This window comes from Sorex fumeus, unplaced genomic scaffold (assembly GCF_029834395.1).
Source record: "Sorex fumeus unplaced genomic scaffold, SorFum_2.1 ptg000013l, whole genome shotgun sequence".
In the NCBI taxonomy this organism is placed as follows: domain Eukaryota; kingdom Metazoa; phylum Chordata; class Mammalia; order Eulipotyphla; family Soricidae; genus Sorex; species Sorex fumeus.
In genome coordinates this window covers 9,803,213-9,811,703 of record NW_026606070.1, presented here as the reverse complement: position 1 = coordinate 9,811,703, position 8,491 = coordinate 9,803,213, and positions in this window count along the sequence as shown.

Below are 8,491 nucleotides of genomic sequence, written 5' to 3'. Positions count from 1 at the left end.
CGGGCTGTGCGCACACACCCGCCCGCCCGCGCCGTCCGCGCCGCGGTTCCCGTGACGTCAGCACGCCGCGGCGGGCCACGCCCCACAGGCGGGCCACGCCCTCGTGGGTGTGGCTGAGTGAGGCCACGCCGTCCTCCTGGGCGGGCATTGTTCAGGGATACGCCTCCTGGGCGTGCGCTGGGATAGGCTACGCCTCTATGGGGGCGGGCACAGAAGGGGCCACGCCCCTGGGCTTGTGCTGGGCGGGGCCACGCTCCGGGGCGGGAGCTAGGAGAGGCCACGCCCCTAGGAGGGCGCTGGGCTGGCACTGGGCGAGGGCATGACCCTGAGAGTGCGCTGGGCGGGCTCTGGGAGAGGCCACGCCTCCTAGACGGGCGTGGGGCGGGGCCTCGGGGCTCCGACGCCTCGGGGCGGGGCGGGGCGGCGCGCACGTGGGCCAAGGGGCGAGACGCTGCCCCCTGGCGACGGAGCGTCTCCGTGGCTGTCGCTGTCATCCCTACGTGGGGCTTGAAATTGCGGAAAACGGGTTTGGAAAGGTCGAGAATAAAGAGGGCTCCTCCGGGGTCGTGTTGCTCGGCAGCTTACACTGGGTGGTGTGCTGCGGTGAGTAGAAGTTGCTGGAAGAACAGGGATCAAAGTGTGTGCATCTGCAGTGAAGATGCAGGAAGCCCAGAAACCAGAGGGTTTTTTTTTTTAATTAGTGAAACACCATGAGGTATAGTTGTAGACTTATAAGCTTTTGTGCTTGGGTTTCAGTTATATAATGATTGAGTGCCCATCACTCCACAGTGCCGGTTCTCCACCACCAATGATCCCAGTATCCCTCCCACCTCTCCAAACCCCCATCCCACCCTGTCTCTGTGGCAGGGCATTCCCTTTTGTTCTCTCTCTCCTTTTGGGTTCTGTGGTTTGCAAAAGAGGCATTGAGTGGAAATCATGTTCGGTCTATGTAGTCTACTCCCAGCATCTCCCATTCTGGGAGGATCCTCCCAACACCCTTTATTTGGTGTTCCCTTCTCTATCTGAGCTGTGTTTTCCCCTAGTATGTCCTGCAGGCTTCTAAGCCCCTGAGCAGACCTCTTGGTGTTTATCCCAACTATTCTTGGGTGTTTGACTCTCGTTCTGTTACTTTATATTCCCCAGATGAGTGCAGTCTATGTCCGTCCCTCTCTTTCTGGCTCATTTCACTTGGTAGTCTATGTCTGTCCCTCTCTTTCTGGCTCTTGTCACTTAGCATGATACTTTCCATGTAGAACCACTTGTATGTAAGTATCATGACTTCATCTTTTCTAACAGCTACATAGTACTCTATTGTGTAGATGTACCAAAGTTTCTTTAACCAGTCATCTGTTATCAGGCACTCGGCCAAATTTTGACTATTGTGAACAGTGCAGCAGTGAACATAGAAGTGCAGATGTCATTTCCACTGTACTTTCAGAAACCAGTTTGTGCCTGGGTCACACGCTCGAGATAAATAAGAGGCGCAGAGATAAATAAATGCAGCGGGTAGGCACTTGCCTGGTCCGCAGGCGATCCGGGTTCGATTCCCAGCATCCCATCTGGTCCCCCAGCCCTCCAGGACTGACTCCTGAGTGCAGAGCCAGGACTCAGCCCTGAGCACCGCCGAGTGTGGCCCCTAAGCAAAACAAAAATTACGAAGCCCCAAACAAACACACCAATAAATAAATAAATCTCCCAGTGTCTGTACTTAAAACAAAACATTCCCAAGTAATTTTATCTGGTGATGAAGAAAGCACAACGCAAGTGAGAAAACATCTGGACTTGATAGTATAAATCAAGACTTTGGGGGGCGGGGGAGTGCAGCTAATCCAATGATTAAAGGGGAATTTCTAGCTTTATTTCTGGTTGAATTGCCATGCAACTGCGTATAATGGTGACGTATGTAGAACCTTTTGCTCAGTATTTGGCTTACAATTACAACACATGATCAGGACTACCTCCTGGTCTGGTAGTAGTAGTGGATGGTAGAGTCAGTTTGGGGTAATGGTTTACTTCTCTGGTCATGCTACCTGGGTTTGAATTCTTTTTTTAACTGGTACCTGAAGCTGTGTGTTTGTGTCTGCAGCAAGACCTAATTAACTCTGGTTTCGGTTTGTTTTATTTTTTGATTGTTTTTTGGGGGGGCCATACCCAGCAGTGCTCACAGCTTACTCCTGGCTCTGAGCTCAGAGGAATCACTCCTGGAAGTTCTCTGGGGACCCCACGAAATGTAGGGGTCAAACTGGGTCTGCAGTGTACCAATAAAATGCCTTACCTGCTGTACTATATAGCTCTGGCCCCATGGTTTAATTACTTTGTCTCAGTTTTTCTGTTGGCAAAATAGGGATTATAATAGAATTTTGTGTTGTGAGGATTAGATGAGTAAATCAGGCTTACACTATAGCACCTAATAAATGAATGCTAGCTTGCCATTAAGAGATCTATAATTTTTGGAGAAATCACATTAACAGATAAAACTGTGGTGGGGGGGATGAGACATATCCTAAATTGACTTAAATGTCATGTCAAGAAATTGAAACTTTGTCTCTTAAGTTATGGGTCTAAAACGGATAGATAGCGGTCTACCGATTGCCCTGTGCGTTAGCTCTGTTGAAGGCTTTGTGTATGTATTTCTCAAGTGGAGGAAGGCCATGTGTGTCCATGTGAAAATGCCACCCACAGACAGCTTAAATTTGCTTTTGCTGTGGTGTTTTGCGTTTGGAGCTACACTGTGCCGTGCTTCCTCTTGGCTCTGTGATCAGACATCACTTCTGGCAGTGTATGCAGTGCCAGGGATTGACCCTGGGTTAGCAGCGTGCAGAGTAATTGTCACACCCTCTTTCTTGTCTCCAGCTCCCACTGACACCATCTGGGAGGCTCCTTCTACCTGTTCCTGCTGGTACCAATGAAAGAACCTTATTCCTCATCCATTGAGGAAAAAGTGTCCATGAATTTCCCTACCCCAACAGACATCCAAAAGCAAATGGAGACTGTGCTTGAACTTAGCCAAGAGGCTGAGTAGTGTACGTTCCCTTGCGGGTGATATGAAGAAACACAGGGAGCAACCAATGACAGAACTGAGCTTAGCTTGGTGAGAGAACCACTAGGGTTCGACCCCCAGCATCCCATGTGGTCCCCCGAGCACTTCAAGAGTTATCCTTGAGCTCAGAGCCAGGACTAACCTCTGAGCACTGCCTGTGTGATCTGAACCCAGTTATAGGAAGCAGGAAAAGTATCTTACTAATCATCTTGTCTCTGATTTAAACTTATAAAATAAAGACAAAAAATTTTTGTTTGTTTATGGTTTTGGGTTACACCTGGCTGTGTTCAGGGCTTACTCCTGAGTCTGTGCTCAGGAGTCACTCCTGGCAGTGCTCAAGGGATCATCATTTAAAAAACATTTTTTAAATTAATTTTATTGAATCACCGTGAGATAGTTATAAGCTTTCATGTTTGGGTTAAAATCACACAATGATCAAACACCCATCCCTCCACCAGTGCACACTCCCCACCACCAATACCCCGGGTATAACCCCCCTTTCCCACCCTCCCTCTGCCTCCATGGAAGACATGATTCCCATAATCTCTCTCTACTTTTGGGAATTATGGTTTGCATTACAGACCCTGAGAGGTTATCATGTTTGGTCCTTTATCTACTTTCTGGACACATCTTCAAGGGATTAGAAACTATGATCACTAGCACAAGAAGCTAAGTTGACACACATTTGCATTTTGGGGGAGTTTTGGGTACTCTAGGGAGTGTCAGTCAGAAAAAAAATGAGAATACAGTTATATTTAACAGGAATTTAAAGGTTCTACACATCATTGTGTTTGGCTATTCATTGGTGCTATGTAGGCCAGTCAGGAAATAGGTTTCAACTCTGGCATAAAACCAGAAAAATCAAGGCTGACTTCACTCTCTGGAGAACTCCGTTGAAGTAGAGCTGAAATCAGTGTCCTGTCTTCTTTAGTCTGTCACAAAGGCTTGCTTGCTGGGTGATGCCTTGGTGATGTGGCCCATTAGTAACTGGCGCAGAATAGCTTCCAAGGTGAGCTTGGTCACTGACTACAGTGGAATCCCGAGAAAATGGAACATAGATTAGTTTGCAAAGGAGTGAGAAGTTCCCAGCAAAAGGTGTTCACAGGGACGAGTAAATAAGGAACTAGAAGAGGAGAAGAGGGGGGAGGGGCTGGAGCGATAGCACAGCGGGTAGGGCATTTGCCTTGCACGCGGCCGACCCAGGCTCGAATCCCAGCATCCCATATGGTCGCCTGAGCATCGGCAGGAGCATCTCCGGGTGTGACCCAAAAAGAAAAAAATAAAAGAGGAGATGGGAACCAGAGGGAGAAAGGGGAGCAGGAGGGTAAGCCCCCAGCGCCCCCAGCTGGCCATCCTGCAGATTGCAGAGCCACGTGGGAGGTGGGACATTGGTGGTTCCCCCCACACACAATGCCTTCAAAAACGGAAACATTTTTATCAATCTGGAATGGTTCCTGTGACCATCAGAATGGCCAAGATATTGTGAATATCCAGACTCTATCGTCTTTCCTCTTTAGCTTAATTTTTTTTTATTTAGAAATTCAGCTCAAAAGTATAAAGGACTTATTTTAAATTTAAAATATTTAAAATTAAATTTAAAATACTTAGATGAATTTAAAATATTTAAAATGAATTTATTTAAATATTTTAAATTAATTTAAATATTTTAAGTTCAGCTCAAAAGTATATAGTATCCTGCAAGCAATCGGTCACTTCTTGGCAGTCTGTGGGATTTAGGCAGTCAGTTTGCCAGCGAACAAGGGGCTGGAAAGAATTGGTCTGTTACTGTGCAGCAACGCAGGCATCCTGCAGATGTCGCTCTTCTCCCGCAGATGGTCACCCTCTCAGCCCTGGCCTGGATGCTCTCACGGGGTTAAGACTGAATGCTTGGAACCTTTGTTTTAAATGCTGTGAAAAACATATTCTTTATATCTGAGCTGAACTTCCGATATGGATATGAATCAACCTGTCCACCAGAAAGCGATTAAAAGCATTTATTAAAAACAGAAAACTTGGCTCCCTAAAATTTTGTCTTGGCAATTTAACCTTTATCTTGAACCTAAAGAAATGAATGATTATCCCATTTCTCTCAGCTGATCTGAAACAGTTTTGTTGTTGTTGTTGTTGTTGTTGTTTTTTGTGGTTTTGGGCCACACCCGGAAGTGCTCAGGGCTTACTTCTGATTCTGGGCTCAGGCATCACTCCTGGCTGGACTCAGGGGAACTGTGGTGCTGAGGATTGCAGCTGGGTGGGTAGCGGTGTCACTCGTGATAGAAATTTCAGCTGAGGGTGTAGATGAAAGGCTCTCCGCACCCCTGCACTTTATTTTTATTTTATTTTTTAAATTTTATTTATTTATTTATTTTTTGCTTTTTGGGTCACACCCAGTGATACACAGTAGTTACTCCTGGTTCATGCACTCAGGAATTACTCCTGGCGGTGCTCGGGGGACCATATGGGATGCTGGGAATTGAACCTAGGTTGGCTGCATGCAAGGCAAACGTCCTACCGGCTGTGCTATTGCTCCAGCCCCAGCACTTTATTTTTAAAATGCTGCCTCTAGTTCATTTCTGGTTTGTTCTCCCTCTTCAGGGGTGGTTAGGGACACTATTTCAGCTTAGGGGAATGATTTTTTGGATGAGATATGGCAGGTTAATGACCATGGACACCTAATTAATACCTAGTCTCAGCTGCTTCCCTTTTTACTTGTGGATATCTTCAGTGCTCTCCCACATTATTTATTCTCAATTGAAGTTTGTTCCCAGGGTCAATATAGATCTGAGACCCCCCCCCCCAATTCCCACAAGTTCTTTGCATTTTAAAGAAATCCGTTGTTGAGGGGGGGGTGCTCTCAATTTCTGCATGTTTCTTCTCTAACAATCCTGGTCCCGCTTCCTGTGGTCCTTTTCCTATGTCTGTCTGGTGGTCTTTCCCGCTTCCTCTTTGTCTTCTGTTCTTCACCTCGGAAGCAATGATTATGTAAGATCTGATCAGGGTTCTTGCCTCAAGGAAGATGTGGCTGACTGGCCACGGAGCACAGAACACATTGCCTAGCTCTCATTCACTTGCTTCCTGTCAGCTTCTTGAATCTAGTATTTATTGCCTCTGAATCCCTAGCAAGTCTAGTGTCCGGGACCCAGTAAATACTCATAGCATGCGTATTAACTTACCAAGATCTGAAAAAAGAAAAATCTCATTTCTACTCCTATAAAGCAGTGTACACCGTATAATAAGAAACAGACTTTGATAATTAGACTCGTGGCTTCATCACATGTCACTGTGAAGAAACAAACCTATTAATGAAAATGAACATTTTTTTTGCGTCACACCCAGCGATGCACAGGGGTTACTCCTGGCTTTTCACTCAGGAATTACTCCTGGAGGTGCTTGGTCGGAGAACCATATGGGATGCTGGGAATCGAACCCAGGTCGTCTGCGTGCAAGGCAAATGCCCTACCCATTGTGCTATCATTCCAACCCCGAAAATGAGCATCTTTTACTTCTGTTTCATATGTCATTTTGAAACATTAATATGTGGAACGTGAAGGGCAGGAGCTTATCTTTATTATTATTTATTTTAAATTGCTGACTCTGCAATCTCTAGCACATAGTAGTCCTTCAGTACTTGCTAAATGTTTGCTGAAATAAAATTCAAGAAGCTACCCACAAAATGGTCTAAATAACCTTGCACAGTCAAATAAGAAAAAACAGCCTCACTTTTACACATATACTGGGAATATTCTCCTACCAGAGGCTCCCAAACTTAATTTACCCACTGACCCTTTTCGAAGAAAAAGTAAATCACTCAGCACCTCAGGGGAAACCTACCTTCTTTAGCACACAATCAGAAACCAAATGTATGCAGGGCTACTTACTGCCATTTGAAATCATCCCAGTACTCTCCTGAGGGCAGGAGATTCTCTCTGGGACACACTGTCCTACACAGGGACCTAAGTACTTGTCCCGGAACTATTTAGAGATGGATGCAATCCCAGAGCTAAAGAGTTATCTGGCAGGAAAACAGAGAAATGGGGCGGTCTCCTGAGTTACTGGCTGGGGAACCCCCCAGGGAAGGTACTAGGTAGTTCTCAGTTTTCTGAGATGAACATTCAGTAGGCATAGCATCTTCCACTAAACCAAGACTTACTGGCCAGTTCTCTAACTGGCATGTAGAAGGACGTTTTGCAGATTCCAGCCAGCCTCAGGGTACTTTTAGCCTGTACATTACTGGATTAGTTGGAAAAAACTAGGTAATGCAACACATTACAGGTAGGGGGCAGTGCTGGAACACAGTATATTTGAAAGACAGTATTCCCAGAGAGCAGAATTGGGCAAATTTAAGAGATGGATTCTTTGGAGTTAATTGATGGAACCTTGTTGCTATAACAGCAGTCGCTGCCGGCATCAGCACAAATATTAATGACCATCAATTTCATGGCTGAACAGCAGTGATTTCTTTGAATCGAAATCTACTGATTCTTTTAGTTCATTGTGTTTTCTATTACATGATGATTTCTTTTACTAAGCAAGTTTATTTATTAAAATGGTTGCATATTTTTTCTGATTAGAACAATAGTGTATTATTTTTATGAAAATCCAATTCTAAAAGACTTGGTTGTGTAAGAAGATAAAAGTTTCCCTTATTCTGATGTCCTCTCATTAACAAATAATGTTAACAGTTCAGGAGATATTCTTACACATAGATATTTCCTAGAAGTAAACATTATATCTTACTTTTTAATTAAAACGTGCTGTGGATACTCTTTAAAGCTCTATGTAGAGTGGACTTAAAATTTGCCCAGTGTGCTTGCCTGGGCTAATATGTTACCTAATTCTAGGCAATGTTTTGTGTGTTTGTTTGCTGATAAATGTGGATAGCTTTTTTACACTAAGAAATGTATTTTCTTTTTTAAAAAATTAAAATATTATTAAAGCACCATGAATTACAGAGTTATTTATAGTAGAGTTTTGGGCATCCAATATTGCAGCATCCATCACATCACCTGTGTTAACTTTCCTCCAAACAAACAATGTTCCCAGGTTTTCTGCCAAATTTCCCCCATTCCCCAGCTGCATATTTCAAAGTTCAGTTGTTAGAGTTCGGGTCTTTTGATTTCAGTGTTGCTGATTCTGTGCTTTGGACATTTGGCCCTATGATTCCTGAACACTGCCTTGGTACCTGGTTCCTCTGTCCTGGTCCCTGTTGCTTTTTTATCTGTCCTGTCCTCCTCCCCTCCACTCTTTCTTATCTTTTCTTCCTTCTATTCAAGGGAGTCAAGGTTGATCAGGGCAACCGCCCTTTAAAACATTACATTTCCTCATCCGGTTTTTCTAAAAACCACGTATGAGTGATATCATCCAGTGTTTATCTTCTTCCTCGGGATTAATTTAACATAATGTCTCCCAGTTAAATCCCAGTTAAATCTATGTTAAAAAGAGTTGCGTGATTTC